The 18445-nt window shown below is 36.2% G+C and overlaps 1 protein-coding gene and 1 non-coding gene across 2 annotated transcripts in view; one reads left to right on the forward strand and one right to left on the reverse strand.

Annotated features, from left to right (window-relative positions):
* Positions 1-18445, forward strand: part of Agmo (alkylglycerol monooxygenase) — a 343612-nt gene that overhangs the window by 215127 nt on the left and 110040 nt on the right.
* Positions 17798-17902, reverse strand: LOC120093298 (U6 spliceosomal RNA). Its single transcript, XR_015623655.1, has one exon. It is a non-coding gene; the product is annotated as a U6 spliceosomal RNA (small nuclear RNA).

The following is an 18445-nucleotide window of genomic DNA, read 5'->3' on the forward strand; positions in this document are numbered from 1 at the left end:
TTATGTAATCAAGTGCATCTGTGAAGAATTTATTAGATATAATAATACAACTTCCCAAAGTCTTTTTTTAAGATTTAATTATTATGTATACAGCATTCTGCCCAATGTCTTATACCTTCCCAATAATAGCAGTACTAAAAGTTTGAAATATATATATTTGAATATAAATCTTAATCATAACATGAAAGTTTAATTACATACATGTTCAGCATATATTCTAAGGGGTAAAGTTAAATTCATATTTAATACTTACTTTAATTCAAATATTACTGGTTGATAAAATAACTATGGTACTTCTATAAATTAGGGATGTGATGTTTAAAATAAAGTTTTTTTGTGTGAAATGTATTATAAGTTGTTTTCAAAGTTTCATTAGAGGACAGTCCCCAGCAACAGGGAACAAGGAGAAGGGGAAGGTCAAACAATATAGTGGGTCATACTGGGCTAAAGCCAGCCATTAAAACAGAAATCAGAAAACACAGAACATTCAAACATCAAAACGCCAAAAGTCAAGGAGGACTAGCCATGAAATACCTGTCTGGATTATTGGATTAACCCGAGACAGAGGCCATCAGTGGAGGAGTGTGGAGAACTGAAAATTGGATATGCCAGGCAAAGAGAGAGAAAAAGATACAGATAAGTCACTGCCCAAACACAGCCCCTCAATACCCCAATTCTGGGCGAGTTTCTTCTGCCTCAGCTCCACTGCATGCCCAGCTGATTTTTCTATCTCTGTGATCACGGAGTTGTGGAGACTGCTATAAACCAAATACCTAAATGCGGCTGATAGATTCACTGGCTTGCTCAGGCTTAACCTGATAGATTCACTGGCTTGTTCAGGCTTAACCTGCTATATAAATCTATATAGTGCTTTCCTTCATGGCAAAGACAACATGTTTTATTTAGGACAGAGTTTTTCTTTCTTTTTTAAAAAAGATTTATTTATTTTATATGAGTATTCAGACACACCAGAAGAGGGCATCAGATCCCATTACAGATGGTTGTGAGCCACCATGAGGTTACTGGGAATTGAACTCAGTACCTCTGGAAGAGCAGTCAGTGCTCTTAACCACTGAGTCATCTCTAGGACAGAGTTTTTAACACTACGTAGAAGAGTTAAATGGGAAGGACAACGTTGTGACTTGCACTCCATATGCTGGGGAAAAAGACAGGAGTTTTTTGAGCCCAGGAATTTTAGGAAAGACTCAAAAAATTAAAAAGTTGAAATGTAATTCCAGGTTCTAGCACAGAGAGGTACAGGCAGTAAGATAAAACATTCAAGGACATTCTATGAGACTCTATCACCAAAATCAATTATTCATTCAATCAATCAATCAAATATCAATAAGCAAGTAAATAAAATGTAACGCCAGACTCCCAATAAGACAGCTTGATATTATACTTGAATTAGTACCTGGTGTGTCATCACTATAGTTAGAACATACTAGAAATGAATCATAATAATAATAATGCAGATAATTTGATTTTAGATATTCAAATAATTATATAGGCATAGCTTGGCTACACAATTCAGGGTTAGAGAAAATAATCTTTTAAAAGCAGATATGTCTGGGACAACTTTGGGTTTTAACATTCCTGAATTCTGAACAGATATGTTTCTTCTCCAGACACTCGTCTGCAGTTAAATTAACTTAAAACAAAGAAATATATTTTAGCAGCTTTCCATGTTCTGCTAATCTATCCATTTTAAGCAGAATGCATGAGATCGTGGGTCACCTTATCTCTGTTCCTCTTGCTGACTGTGTAGCTGTTCCAGTCTATCTATAGGTCCTCTTCCTTCACTCAGTCCTTGCTCTGGCAAACACACCAATGTGGGGTGCAGGATCACTGAAGTCATATCATCAGGTTCTGTGCATGAATACTAAAGAAGACAGGCAGTGCTTTTTATACCTACCTGAATGTTTCAACAGACTTCGGCATGGTGAAGTTGTAGATTATATTAGAGCCTGAAGAAACAAACTATAAAGCACAAAGAAGAAGCATGGCAAATTTTATTAAAGAACATATATTGTGAAGATGGTCTTTATTTCTAAATTTGAAGGACAATACAAATCACACACACATTCTTCTTTTCTCTTGTGCCCTTTTACCTCCTGGAAAGAATGACACATTCAGATCCCCCTCCCCCCATGTAGGTTATTTTTACAGCCACATCTGCTTTCCTCCAATTCTTCTATATCAGAGAATTAGAAATCAAAATGAAACAGTAAATGCACTAGATAAACACAATGGTCAGAATTAATTAGTTTCTAACTAGTGGAATATTTCCTAGAATTAATTGCCTGTATCTGGTTTTGGAAGCTATTCAATAAACAAGACTGTCTTGTTTTTAATCTAAATATCCATATTGCAAAAACCAAGACCACCTCTCAGGTCCTCCCTACATTCTCACTCTCTCAAATCTATATTCTTCCTTTCTTTGTTCTTACACCACACACACACACACCCACACACACACACACACACACACAAACGCACATACACAGTCACATTCACACACTCATAAAGAGGGGGGAGGGGGAGGGAGAAGGAGAATAGGACAAAATCACAAGTACACACAAAAATAACAAAAAGGGTTAACCAAAGAAAAACAAAAAGAAAAAGGAGTGCACACAAATAGCATATACAAATCCCATTATAATATGAATTGGAAACCATAATATATATGAAAAGGAACTGTGAGGTTTAAAACAAAAAATAAGTGTGGTTTGTATACTGGTGAGAGTTCATTGAAGAAAGCAGTTTTTCATGAAAGAAATATTTTAAATACTTTCTTCTGTTCTTATCTAGTTTTTCTCTTCATGTCTATCTTCAGATTCTACCTCCAATAACTCATATTTACCATGATGCTATGTGTCTTTCCTTTTGATTTCCTATGTTCATGTATTTAGAAAAGCAAGACATAGAAAGATGAATAATTTTCAGGATTTTATTCAAGTGTGTTAATTATATGCACTTCGTTAAAATTGTTTTTTTCTCAGTAATCCTCATACAGTTTCTTCAAAGTCAGTATGAAGGCCAACTATTCTTTTCAACAACCCCAAAATACTCTTTAGGGGACATAAAGCATTATGTTTCCAGGTGCTTCTGTGTTTGTGTGTATCTGGTGGATCCTGGTCTTGACTAATAGAAATAAGCATTAAAAAATAATTTTGCCTTTCTCAGTAGATATTTTAAATTTGTGAAGTTTCTAGACTAAGGTTTATAAAATTAAATAGATTAGAATTTTAAGAAATGCCTTCATATAACTATTCAAAAAGTTAAAACAACCAGTAGCTCAGTCGAGTATCTTCTTCCAACAACAGTTTTGAAAAACCTCTTGGTAAATGTACAAGAATATTATTAATATTTGAAATGTTCAATATTTATTCCATTTCAGCATTTTAAACATAAAATCATATCTCAAAATTAAAAACATAGGTTTTTTCATTTGGTCTACTAATTTTTCCATTAATTTATATATGTATTCACTTTACAACCAGATTGCTTCCTTCCCCCTTCAACCCATTCCTCTTTCACAGAATCCCTCCTGCCATTCCCCCTCTCCTTCTCTGACAGGGTAGAGACCCCCATGGGTGTCCCCCAACCCTGGCACATCAAGTCTCTGCAGGGTTAGGCACATGTTCTCCCACTGAGGTCAGAGAAGGCAGCTCAGCTAGATGACCATATCCCACACACAGGCAACAGCTTTAGGAACAGACCCTGCTCCACTCGTTGGGGAATCCTCATGGAGACTGAGCTGCACATGTTACATATGTGCAGGGGACCTAGGTCCAGCTCCTGTATGCTCTTTGATTGGGGGCTTTAAACTCTGAGAGCCTCAAGGGTCCAGGTTAGTTGACTCTAAAACAAGAACAGTTCATACCTACATGTTTGCTTAAGGTCTATTGGAAATCAGGAAAAACTGATGGTTACAAACATTGTATCATTATTAGAATCTGTTTGTTTAAGTGTTCCTATAGCTAGTTTTGTTCTGTGATCCCCTTTCCTCCTACCCCTTCGAATATCATATATGTGTGTGTGTGTGTGTGTGTGTGTGTGTGAGAGAGAGAGAGAGAGAGGGGGGGGGGAGGGAGTAGCATGTGTATAGTGAGCTCAGAAATACATATGAGTATGCACAGTGTGTATATATGTATTACTTGGTGCGGATGCAGGCATGAACATGCCAATGTCCACATGTGATATCACAGGACAATATCTACTGTCATTCCTTATCTTCCACCTGATTTGAGGAGAGGTCTCATTATAGCTCACTACTGCATAAACTAGGCCAACAGGCCCATAAACCTTCAGGGATTCTGTTTCTGCTTATCTAAGTAAGGGGCAGTGAGATTATAGAAATGTGCAGCCAAACATGGCTTTATGTTGGTTCTGAAAATGTGAAGTCAGATCTTCATTCTTGTGTGAAAAGGGCATTACCCAATAGGTGAACTCCACTAGCACAGTTAAGAATGTAATTAAGTTATTACTTCTCTAGACAGGAATATATATATATATATATATATATATATATATATATATAACTTTAATTATTTGAATTAAACATAACTTAATTATACTATACTTTAATTTTAATTATTATATAATATTTCCAACTATATTACACACACACAGACACACACACACACACACACACACACACACACACACACACACACATTCCAAAGCTTCTTTAGAAATCAGGTGTTTATTTTGTCTCAGGTTATAAAGGTTCAGATCTTAACGCCAGTGAAATCTTGTGACTGGGAGAATGGTGTATCTAGTCACCATGCATCCAGAGTAAGGAAGCTGAAAGAGATGAGTGCTGACGCTTAGGTGGCTTTATCTTTGTATTCATTACAAGTCATGGATGGTGCTTCCCACATTTAAAATGGTATTCTCTCTTCAGAACCTTCGTAGAAACACCCTTCTAGACACTCTCAGGGGCATGTTTCCATAGTCATTCTTAATCCCATTAAATTTAAATAAAGATTACATGTCACATCTATTCCAATTACAAGTCATGGGCCTTGGTAGCATCCTCTTTACTCTCTGCTTTCACACCACCTGCCAGTGGGCAGCACATGTATCTGCTTGTATTCTACCAAGCTCAAGCTTAAGCCATGGGAGAACTGGCGAAAAGTAGATCAGCATTGTAGAATACTCTTTCATTTAGTTTACTCCTATTTTCATGTTTTTGTTTGTTTGTTTGTTTGTTTGTTTGTTGTTTTAGTTTTTTTTTAACCTGGAAAAAGCAGTGGGAAGGATACATTATTAAACAGACCACTGATTTTTCCACTATAGTTCCTCAAAAGCTAGGACATTCACGAGTGGATCTGCTGTGAAGTCAATGTAGAAGGGACAGGTAACTTGCTAGCCTATGGGGCATAATAATGGCTTTCTACCTGTATATTTGAAATCATCTCGAATTCAAGCTAAATGAGAGGGAGAGTGAAGGAGTTACCTCAGCACTCTCGTCTTCTTCCTCTATTGTAGATGATCTCTAGTGCGTCGTTGTCCTGTCAGTGCAATGTGATGGTTTCTTTTAGATAGGATCACTTCTGGGTCAGAAGTTCTAACTGTGGGTAGTTTAGATTTTTAATATTTTTTGAATATCATTTCAATGAACTCATGACCAATCTGTGGACACATGCTCTTGAACTCACTTGTGTCATGATTGCTAGGTTATCTTGACCATAAAAGTAATTTTAAGGTCATTAAGACAATGTCTTTGTGCTGATCCATCTTTAAATAATATCATTTGAACAATAAAACTACATCCATAATTCTCCTCTTTAGTTGGAGAAGTAATCAGCTTTCTTTTACAATGGAATTTATGTAAGTGCATTTCAGGACATGGCAATATCTATACTTATAAACACTTTCTAAATCACTTTCTGTGAAATGACTGATGCTGCTCTCCACTGAATGCTACTGTGGTCTTCATTTGAAGGCAGTTTCGGTTACATTGCCAGGCATCCTTGGATACTTGTATTCAACAACACCTGTGTTTGGAAAGTAATGGATGAATGAAAGACTTTTGGGATATCTTATTTGACTCTTAGTAGTTAAATAGTAATGTGTTTGTGTTCACTCCAATCAAGCTTTTAAGGACGTAACAGGTGTGTAAAATGGTACAAAAGCTTAGGCTAACCAATACGTTAGGGACCTTCTCTTATTACAATGTAATATTGTACCCCATAATGTGAGAGAAATTCGATCCTGTTTGCCTATCCCCACTCATGATTTAATAAAAAAGCAAGATATTATGATTTATTTCAGTCTGCATTTATTTTTATGTTCCAACACTAAATATGAGCATCTGGTTTCATGAAGACATATGTCATTTGTAAGACTATGCCTAAATAAGCTTTTACTATATATGGGGATTATGGACTTGACTTTTATGGGTCATATATCGATACCTTATATGTTAGAATTAGTATGGCTCTGAAGTTTCTACTAAAAAAACCTTAAACTAATGAATGAATCTTCAAGTTACTATACTCTCCCATATGCTGGAATAGTTCCTCAATTTGTACGAAATAATGAACATCTTTGTCAAGTTGTAAGTCTAATCTCTTAAGAGAGGGAGTCACAAGGAAGACTTAACTGGAAACTGAAGGTAACAGACATAAATACAGTCTTTTGCACTACTTGTCCTGTGGTCACAATGGCACCTGTGTTGTGCTTGATGCAGTATCTGTGTCCATTCATCATCAGGGAGAAAAGGTAAATATTTTTTTTAAAAGAGGACAATTTGGTTTTAGTACCTTGTACCTAGAGTATCCTTGTCAGACAATGATGCTTTCATCCACAATCTGAAATGTTCAAGTAATTTAAGGTTTATGACACTTAATTTCATACAGGTGATAAAGGTGAGCTGACTTACTTGGTTACACAGAGATCTACTGGAGCCTTTGTTGTCTAAGGATTTTAGCCTAAAATTACATTGCTTAAAGTTAGATGTTGGTTAGTATTCACATTAGCCTACTAAAGACCTTAATTGAGGCCTATTTTATTTAGATAATTTCATTTACTTACATGACAAATTAAGATTTTATATTTGAAATTTTGCTTTGGAAATTTATTTATTTTGAGACAATCTTCAGAATCTGCAGTTGGCTAAATGGGAATGGGCTTTTGGTCTAAAACCCTTCTCTAGCAAGTGATCGAGTAGACGATGTGCATCAATTATACTGACTGGATTGGGGATGCCTTTTGCTGTAGTTATTTCTTATTACCATGACAAAATCAATCTAAAAAAGGAAGAATTCATTTATCTATAATTTATTAACTTTACATTCTGATCACAGCCCCCTATCTTCCCAGTCCCTTCTCCTCCATCTCTTTCTCTCCTTCATCTTGGAGAAGGGTGAGGTCCCTCACTGGGTACCAACCCACCTTAATGCCTCAAGTCACTGCAGGACTTGGTATATCCACTCCCACTGATACCAGTCAAGAGAGTAAAGGGAACGGGGTTCACAGACAGGCAATAGAGTCAGGGCAAGCCCCACTCCAGTTGTTGGGTAAGCTTATAAAGACCAAGGTGTACATCTGCTGCATATATGTGAGGGGCCTAGCCCAAACCCTAGCATATTCTTCAGTTGGTGGCTCAGTCTCTGTGAGCCCCCAAGACTCCAGGATAGATAACTCTGTTGCTCTTCCTTAGGGTCCCTACCTTTCCTAGGTTTCTCCATCCTTTCCCCAGTCTTCCACAAGTCTTCCCATGTTCCACTGTTTGGCTGTTCGTTTCTGTATCTGTTTCAGTCACCTGCTCAGTGGAACCTCTCAGAGGACAGTTATGGTAAGCTCCTGTCTGCAAGCACAACCGAGTATCATTAATAGTATCAGTAATAGGTTCCTGCACATGGGATGGATTTCAAGTTTGTTCAGTTATTGGTTGGCCATTCCCTCAGTCTCAACAACATCTTTGGGGAGGCTATGAGGGTGACTACCGCTGACTCCTAGCAGCAGGAGCCTGAAGTGGCCACCTCCTGTAATCAGGCAGAACTTCAAGTGGAGGGATAAGGACACCAACATACCAACAAAAACATGGACTCAAAATTTGTCTTGCCTATAAGAAGTACAAGGGAAGAATTCATTTTAACTCATGGTTTGATTATGATGGAGAATGTCTGCCAGCAGAGGTATAGAGCAAGTGTTTGTCAAATTGTCTACAATCAAGAGTCAGGATCATCCAAAAGAATGTCTTCCTTTTATTCCCCTTCTAACGCTGTCTGGATCTCAGCCCATGAAATGATTCACCATTTATGGTGAATCTTTCCCTCTCAATTAAACGTCTCTGGAAACACACTCATAACACATACTCAGAGGTTTATATCAGGGGATTCTAAATCCAGGCAGGTTGACATTGAATATCAACCAGTATACCTTTCTTTGCTTTGACTCCATAAGTCCTTTTCTCTGAGTCCAGTGGTCAGGTACCTTCTCACCTTTTAAGTATTGAATAGTTTATGGGCCAGCATTAATATTCTTCCTCGCTAAAGGTAGGACAATGCCTGTAAGTCTACTATCCTGTATCAGCAGTCATGGTTGAGAGTTGGGAGATAATGGGCTGGGAATGGGAAAGTAAATGAAGGAGAAGCTGTCTCACTGTCTGTGGGCTGATGTATACACTGGAGTTTATCTTTCTTACTTTTCCTTTGCCGGTAGAAGTAAAAGTGTTGTTCTATCTACTGGATTAATATGTTGTTTTCTCCTTGAAGATGCCCTTACTGAGAAGCACCAGTAACAAACAGATACAATTGAATTACATTCCTGGTGGCTACTTTAAAGTAATATTTATTTTCTTCAAAGGAACTGAACTCTAACTGGCATTGGTAACTGCATAGTATTCACCTGATACTATTTCTTAAAAGTCATGCTAATTGAAACATCAATTAGAAATCATTTCTCTAGATAAGTGAACTTTCTGGTAACAGGACAAGTGTTTGATGTTTACTGAGATGATTAGTGACTATAAAATTTACTTATAATTAAGAAAATGATAAACCTTTGTGTGGTTAACTATATACTCTGTATATGGCAGAATATATACATCACTACAGCCTGTTTTATGGAGTTCCTTTCTCAATGACAGGCTATATTGACATATATGCAATGGAATAATAACTCATTTATATAGGTCACTTCTGTATATGATAAGAACATAGTTTTGTATTTGTCTTTGGTTCTAGAGATCTCAAAGTTAAATAGGCAGGAAACATCCACCTATGTTTTCTTTTCATCTTTTTCCCCACTACATTTCAATTGCTCTAGGCATTTGTATCCATGACTACATAACAAAACATCACAAACTTACGAACTTTCTAGATCAGCTCAGTGGTTTCTCGGCTCCAGGATTCACAATGGCAAAATCAAAGTTGGCTTTAAGTTGATTAAGGTGTGCCAGCATCTTCCCTGTGATTTTAGTATGGGGGTTTCCTTCCTGGCTGTCAGCTATAATCTTCAGAAGGCTTTACCCATGCTGCACGGCTTCCCTGCGTGAGCGAGTAAGCAATAGAACAGAAAACCTTCTCTTAAATATCCCTCATTTTTTCCTTTCATCACATTTTTCCTCTCCTATTCAAGTGAGGGTTTATCATTTTCAGAAACTAAATTAATTATAATGGGTCTATTTAAATAATTCAGAATGATCTTCTTACCTCAGTGTTCATACATTTAATTATGTCTGTCCTCTGCCTTCTTTGTTGCAAGATAGTAACCTCAGTAATTTTAGGATTGAGCTGTAACGACTGTTGAGAAAATAATCCTTACCCAACTGATGGATCTATTGCTTTATTCATTGTTTGTATGTTTTATGAATATGTCATAATACAGTTTTAGAACTCAACTGAGAAATGTTTCATGGGCAGTAGATCAATAAATAATCAGATGAATCCAAATGTAAAGGGATCAGTTTTAGATACTGAGGGGAAACTTGTATTTAAAATGTAATATGTCATTTCATTATTGAAATGTTAGTATTAGAACTTTGAAACTGACATTTACAAATATTGAATGTCTCCCTTAATAGTTTCCTGTGCTTACTAAACAAAGTAGATTTTTTATTATGGATATCATTTTATTACTATTAAGTCACTCTCTTCTCTTTTCTGATCAAGTTTATGAAGCAATTTCTTTACTATAACAACTTTATTATTTTCTAGAACTTTAAATTGTTTGGATGTTCAAAATGTAAACAGAACTGCTAATAAAACTTGCCAATTCTTTTCATGAAGATCTGCCGTGAACATGTGAGCTTTTAAGAGCAGACAAAAATAAAACTGAGAATGAGCCTAACCATTAACCAATGTTAGGATTCCGAACCTTACATTAATTTACTGTGGCTTCTTCATTTGTAAGTGATCTTAAGTTTGGTGCCCTGGACACACTGTGGGCAGAGACTGAAATGTTTAGCCCTGTGTTTGGGTAGAAGTTGACTGGAAACTAGTGAGAAAGGACTTTTAGGAAGAATATAGGAGTAAAGAGACATCTATGCCTTTCTTACAGTGAAATCATTCAAATCAAAGAACCATGTCTTTGAGCAATTAAAATAGCCTTTCGTTTTTTAGCCCCATGTGGCACTGAGCATAACATTATGCAGTCGAGGTCCACATGAATAGATTCATGTAGCCGCAACTTCTTTTGCATTCTCTCTCCAACTTTGGTCATCTATCCCAGATCACTTTTTATTTTTCTAAATAAATTTTCTTGTTCAGACTTTCTTTCGGTGTCAGCTCTCAACAGATTGTCTTTAAAACAGCTTAGTTCAACTTCATCCTTAGAAGAGAGCCTCTGTCACACTCACCACCACCCTGACAACACCTTTAAAATTCTGGGATTTCAGCTCTTTTCTCTCAGGACATTAAAGACACAAACACTTGCTCTTCTCAGGGAGCCATCGCCTGCTGAACTGTGAGGAATCTGAAGGAATATTTCCTTTATTTTCCTTCTGCATTTTATGCTTATTTATTTGTTCAGTTAGTTAGTTTTGATCATTTTGAGGAAAGGTCTCCATAACTCATTTTGCAGACCAGGCTAGTCTTGAACTCTGGTGTGCTAGGAATAAAGGTTTTTGCCATCATGCCCATCTCCTCTGCCTTTTAAACTTTAAACATGTTCTTTTAGTTTGCAACATTTTTAGTTTTTAATATTTTGTGCTTAGGATTCATTTCCTTTTGTTCTACAGCAAAGCTTAAGATTCCTTTTCCTGCTTGGTGTTATGGCCTCTTGATTTTTGAATGCCAACTGCACTCAGGTCTCTCCGCTGTTTCCTGCAGAAACTCCATATAAACACATACATGTCAGTGTTTCTTTGTCTCTCTGTCTCTGCTTCTGTCTCTCTCTCCCTCCCTCATCTCCACCTTCCCCAGCTTATTCCTCAGTCACAGTGCTTAACTCTTCACATGCTTTTGATTTATGGTCTAGTCTGGTACCATAAACTGATTTTAAATCCATCTACTTGTTCACAGATACATGTTAACATTTTTAATCCTCAATGCTCTTTTACTTTAACATATTATTTTTAGTATTTTTTCCTTGAAATACTTTCAAATGTATTTTATATTTCCCTAAAGATGATAACCCGATACTCTTTGAACCATATCTGATAACTTCTGAAGTTCAGTGTCTGATCTGTGCTGTGTGCTGTCCCTTGGCTGCTTTTGATTTCTGATAAATCTGATGTTTAAGTACACCTTTTTCACCGATTTTTAAAGATTACAGCAATTCATTAAAATATAGGATGAAAGTGAATTGATCCAGAGAGTTTTTGCCCACTATTGGTCAGCTTCTGGAAGAGCAATCCCAATTGGGATTCAAGCCACCTGAGAAATGTCAACCTGGCTGTCAATCTGATCAGGGCCAGCCTTAGAAGTATAACTTCTTGGTGACATTTATCCTTCATATATGTTCAGGGCTAGACAACTCTCTCTGCAGTTAAGACGAATTGGGATAGTATCATTAAGCATTTTGGATTCACTGGAGGACGGTTCTCTGTATGTTACCTCATCACATGTCTGGACTCCCTCTTTATCTCAGTTATAGAATTATGAAGAAAGCAAAGGTCAGTGATTGCCAGAGCCATCTTGCCCTTTGCCCTGAAGTATTGTAGCTTATGAGTCTTCATCCTCTCTTGGATTTTTTTCCCTATTATGTTCTTGGTAGCTTTTTAGGGCACTTAATAATTCAGAATGCGATGAAGTATTCTTGGTTTTACTCTTAGTAGCACTTTTGTTGCATCCTTGGAAGAGAGAATGATGTCTCTCCAAGCACGCTTATGCTCTAATATCTAGAACAGAATGTGGGAATCTTTCTATGCAATATGGCAAGAAGAATTTCAGGTTGTAGATGAACGAATGTGCTAATCAGGTAACAGAAAGCAATGGCAATTTTTATAGACGGCCTGTGCTTAATGTAACCACAGCACCGGGCTAAGTTAAAGGAGGAGGCAGGAGAGTTAGAGTGATGCCATATGAGATAGACTGTTACTGATTTGAAGATGAAAGACAGTCATGAGCCAAAGAATGTAAGCAGCATCCAGAGACTGGAAAGAGCAGTGAAACAGATTCTCCCTCAGAGCCACCAGAAATGCAGCCCTGCCAATGCCTTGAATTTAGAACAGTCAATCCCACTGTGGATAGCTGACCACAATTACAAAATCATACATTTGTGCCATGTAAAGCCATTAGGCTTATAATAACTCATAGCAGCATCAATGGGATAGTAATGTACCTTGACATACTAAAAAATAGAAACTATATTTTTAATAATATATAGTTAACTATATAAATATATAAAAATAAATACTAAAATATGACAATAAAAATGATGTTATCCCCACATTTCCAAGTGTGCCAATCATGTAATAATATTATTCAAAACTTCATACCCTAAGATGCTATCAGGTTGATAGGATAGCAAGCATAGGAAGGGTAATTTTTATTTGATTGAATTTTAACAGTTTGTAATACTGATCTGTTATTTATACATTAACTTGAAGGCAAGAAACAATTTTTCCAAGTAGTATGCAAATATGCTTTTTTCTGGCAAAGTGATAGACACCGACTTTTTCTCCTTTTTGTTGGCTCATTTCCTCCAGAGTTGTAGCTAAGAATGAAATGGAAATTTTTGCTAAAAATATTATCTTGGCATTTTTAGCAAATAGAAGGTAAATTGCTCTAGTTCTGATCTTTTATTGCATATGAGTGCTTATGATGAGAGCTTTTAGGTTTGTTTAAATAACATTGCTTAATGAACTTATTCCTTAAATTAAAACCAAACGTTGATCTATGGAAAGCATGCCAAGTTCCTCAGCGTTAACACTATGTGTCTGCTCAAGGCAGCTGCTAATCCTGAGACTGGCACTGAGCAGGTAAGGAGCCTGGTGCTGGGATCCTGAGGCTCAGTACGATGAGAGAAGCTTTTCTTCCAGACAGCATGGGATGCTTCTTTATTTTAAAGTTTATTTGAAGCTCAAGGAATAGAGATAGAGATATACACAATGTTAATTTGACAACCTGCAAAGGTGACATGGAGAGAATTATACTATTATATTATATTATATTATATTATATTATATTATATTATATTATATTATATTATATTATATTATATTATCCTATCCCTTCCACTAGCTCTGAAGCCAGTTTTCTTTCCAATATGTAACAATTTTTTATTTGTTTTAGTATTTTTGTCTTTTAAGACACATTCTTTTCTCATAGAAGATATCCTGATTATGGTTTTTCCTCCCTCTACTCCTCCCAGTTCCTCTCCACTTTTCTGCACTTTCTGATCTACTCCATTCCTCGTACTCTCTCGTCACCAAAGAACACCATTCAAAGAGATAATAACCAAACGTGACAAAATAATATAAAATAAAGTAAGGTGATGCAAATGCTATCATATTTAAGTTGGACATGGCCACCCGGGAGAAGGAAAACATGTCCCAAAAGAAGACACAATAATCAGAGACCCTCTTATTCACACATTCAGGAGTCCCATAAAAATACAAAGCTGGAAGCTATAATATGTATGCAGAGGACCTGGTATAAACTCATTGTAGGCCCTGTACTTGCTGCTTCAATCTCTGTGAGCTCATATCTGTCTTAGTTGATTCAGAGGCCTTGTTCACCTTGTGTTTTCCATTCCCTCTGGCTCCTAGAGTCTTTCTGCTTCCTTTTCTGGGGGATTCCCTGATCTCTAAGTTCTAAGAGGAGGAATTTGATGGAGGCTTCCAATATTCTCGTTCTCCCCCCCCCCACCTTTGCATTCTCTCTCTCTCTCTCTCTCTCTCTCTCTCTCTCTCTCTCTCTCTCTCTCTCTCTCTCTCCATAATGTCTGGCTGTGGGGGTCTCTGTATCTGTTCCCTCCTGCTGCCAGAGGAAAGCTCTCTGATGATAAATGGATAAAGCGCTGATCTATGGGCACAGCAGAATATCATTAGGAATCATTTTATTGATTTTTCTTTTAGACCAGTAATGTTTGGTTTGACTTTACATCTCTAGGTTAGCTAGTCTCGTGTTCTTGCTTAGGCAATCATTATCTTAGGCCTTAGGTCAAATCAGACATTTGGTTGTCTACTCCCACAAGATCTGAGCCACCATTGCCCTGAAATACTTTTCCCCACAGCATTAGGTTTCCATACGTGCCCAAAAGCTCCCCCTTATTCTATCCATCTTTTCATGCAATCTCTCTCTCCAACTCTCCTTATCTAATTGCTCTGCTTCTGTCCCCACCTGCACCAAGTCTGCTTGTAAAATCTTCCCCTCACAGGGAGATTCCTAAATCCCCTGACTCCTCTACTTTATCTCTCCCCTCTGGGTCTATGAATTGTAGCTTGATTATCATCTGCTTAACAGCTAATATTTCTTTATAAATGAATACACACTGTATTTGTTACTCTTTGAGTTAGCTCATGCAGGATGTTTTTCTAACTCTATCCATTTTCATTTGTCTGTAAATTTCTTGATGTGATGTCATTTTAATAAAGCAGCTAAGTAATACTCTATTATGAAAATGTACCACATTTTCTTTATCTGTTCTTTGAGGGGCACCTAAGGTGCATTCTGTTTGGAGATTCCTTTCGATAGGATGGTGAGTTACTGTGTTAGTTCTACTCCGTGAGCATGGAAGATAACTTCCATCTTCTGACATCTCCAGCTTTTCTTTCTTCAAAAACTTGAAGTTTCTGTCATACAGGTATCTCATTTGCTTGATTAGGGTTGCCCCAAGATATTTTATATAGTTTGTGACTATTGCGAAAGCTGTTGTTTCTTTTATTTCTTTCTCAGTCCAGTTTTCATGTAGGGGAGCTCTGAATTTATTTTTTCAGGTAACCGTTTGTCCTGTCACATCTCTAACGGTGTGGATCTCTGTCAGATATAGGAGGTCCTTGGTAGAAGTTGTGGGGTCACTGAAGTGTGCTGTCGTACTATCTGTAAATATTGATACTTCTTTCTTTCCAACGTGCATTCCCTTAATCTCCTTTAGTTTTCTTATTGCTCTAGTTGGAACTTAAATTTCCATTTCAATAGTAAATTAAGAGTGAACAGACTGATCTTGTTCATGATTTTAGTAGAACTGCTTTGAGATTCTCTGCATTTAATCTGATGTTGCCTATAGACTTGCTGTAAATCGACTTCACTATGCTTAGGTATGCCCCTCGAATTTCTGATCTCTATAAGACTTTGATCATGAAGGGGTGTTGAATTTTGGCCAAGTCTTTGTTGCAATCTCATGTGATAAATGTGGGATTTTTTTCTTTCAGATTGTTCATATAGTGTTACAATGACTTATTTTCATATGTTATACCAAGCATACTTGATCATGGTAGGTGATTTTTATGATGTGTTCTTAGGATCAGTTTGTGAGTATTTTCTTTTTGAGTATTTTTGCATCTGTGATCAGAAGGGAAATTGGTCTATAATTCTCTTGTTTTGTTGAGGGTGACCATAGCCTCATAAAATGAATTTGGCAGTGTTCCTTCTTAATCTATGCTGGCAAATAATTGGAAAAGTATTGGTGTTAGCTCTTCATAGAAAGTCTGATTGAGTATTCTGCTATGACCATCTGGCCCTGATCTTTCATGAGTTGGGAGACTTTTAATGACTGCTTCTATTTCCATATGAGTTATAGATCTATTAGATTGTTGATTGGATCTTGATCCAACTTTGATAAGTGGTATCTATTCAGAAGATTATCCATTTCTTTTATATTTTCTAATTCTGTGGAGAACAGATTTTTAAAGTTTGAACTAATGATTCTTGGACTCCCTTATTGTGTATTGTCATACTGTTCCTTTCAATTCTGATTTTGTTAGTTTGGATATTCTTCTTCATTCATCTCTTAGTAATTGTGTATAAGGGTTTGTCTATCTTGTTGATTTTGTTATAGTACTTAACCAATTGTTTTATTGGTTCTTTGTATTTTGTTTTTGTTTCTGTTTTATTAATTCTATCTATAAATTTGACTATTTCCTTCCATCTACTCCTCTTGGGTATGCCTGCTGCTTCTTTGTGATCTATAGCTTTCATTTGTACTATTAATTTGCTAGTATGAAATATATCCATATTTTTTTAAATGTAGGTATTTAGTGCTATAAAAGTTCCTCTCAACACTGCTTTCATTGTGTTACATAAGTTTTGGTATTCTTTGCAATCATTTCTGTTGAATTCTTGAAAGTCTCTGATGTCTTTATTTTTATCTTTATTCAGCTATCATTGAGTAGAGAGTTACTTAGCTTCCATGAGGATAAAGACTTTCTGGTTTTTCCCTATTGTTGCAGAAGTCCAGCATTAATCTGTGGCAGCCTGATAGCATACAAGAGGTTGTATTTTTTATCCTTTGTAACTTGCTTTTAACCAAGTCTGTAGAAAGTTCTGTGAGATGCATATTCTTTTGTGTTTGGATGAAATCTTTGTAGTGATCTGCAAGGCCCATTTGGTTGATAATGTCTGTTAGCTCCAGAATTTCACTGTTAATTTTTGTCTAGATAATCTGTCATGCATCTCATTACTGAGAGTTGGGTACTAAAGTGACCTACTATCAGTTTGGAGGGTCAGTGTCTGATTTAAGCTTTACTAATATTTCTTTTATAAACTGGAGTGTCTAAATGTTTAAGACATAGATATTAACAAAGGATTCATCATTCCTGGCGGTGTTGGTGCATATTTTAATCCCAGCACTTAGGAAACAGAAGCAGAAGGATCTCTGTTAGTTGAAAGCCAGCCTCACCTAAAGAGAAAATTCTGTGACAGCGAGGGATTTACACAGAAAAACCCTGTCTTGAAAGGAAAAAAGAATCAAAGGAAGAAACAAATAAACAAAACAAAACAAGAATTGAGTTATCGTCTTCATTGAAATTTCTTTTATACATATGAAATATTCTTTCTAGCCTCTTTTGATTACTTTTGGTTTGAAGTCTATTTTGTAGATATAGCAATGGCTATACCAACTTGCTTTATAGCTCCACTTGATTGGAAAATCTTTTTCCAATCCTTTTCTTTGAGATAATGTCTATCTTTGATGTCAATGTATGTTTCTTGTGTTTAGAAGAAAGATGGATTCAGTTTTAGCATCCATTCAGTTCATGTAAGTCTTTTTATTGGAGAATTGAGTCTATCGATACTGAAAAAAATCAATGGCTAAAAATTATTAATCCTTATTATTTTGTTTTTGTTGTTGTTATGGTTGTGGTTGTTGTTGCTGGTGGTTTGTGTGTGTGTGTATGTGCATGTGTGTGTGTGTCTATGTGTGCGTGTGTGTGTATGTGTGTGTGAATATGTATGTCCTTAAAAATATAGAATGCTTCACTAAATTGTGTATCATCTTTGCTCAGCAGCCTTGTTAATCTTCTCGGTGTTGTTCCAATTTTAGTATACAGACCACTGAAGTGAACACCATGCAATTGTTTTTAATCAAACTACAAAAGAGTGTCCAAATTATATATATATATCAAGGACATAAATTTGTCAATCAAAAAGTGAAATGATGAATCGACAGTTTTCTGAACTATAAACACAAAGGTCTATAAAATAACTGTTTAAAGAAGAGATCAACATCCCTAGGTATCAGAGAAATGCAAATTTAAATTACTTCAGTAAATCTCCTCAGTTCAGTTATAATAACTATCCTCAAGACATATGACAACAAATATTGGAGATTAATCAGTGGTCCCACTCTAAATGAAGACAGCCCCTGTGGAAATCATTTTTAAGGTTGTTCTAAAAATGAAAAATAAAATAATCATGTCTCATTTGTTTCACTCTTGAACATGTATACTAAGAGATTTTCATACTTTGCTACAGAGTTTTTTCACTCCAAATTTATTGCTAAATTGAACAATGTTTTACAGCAAATGAACATTAATTTCATATTTAAAATGGAATATAGACAGCAGTAAAAAAATAAAGTCACAAAATTTGCATGAAAGTAAATTCAC

Source organism: Rattus norvegicus, chromosome 6 (genome assembly GCF_021556685.1).
Source record: "Rattus norvegicus strain SHRSP/BbbUtx chromosome 6, alternate assembly SHRSP_T2T, whole genome shotgun sequence".
NCBI lineage: Eukaryota > Metazoa > Chordata > Mammalia > Rodentia > Muridae > Rattus > Rattus norvegicus.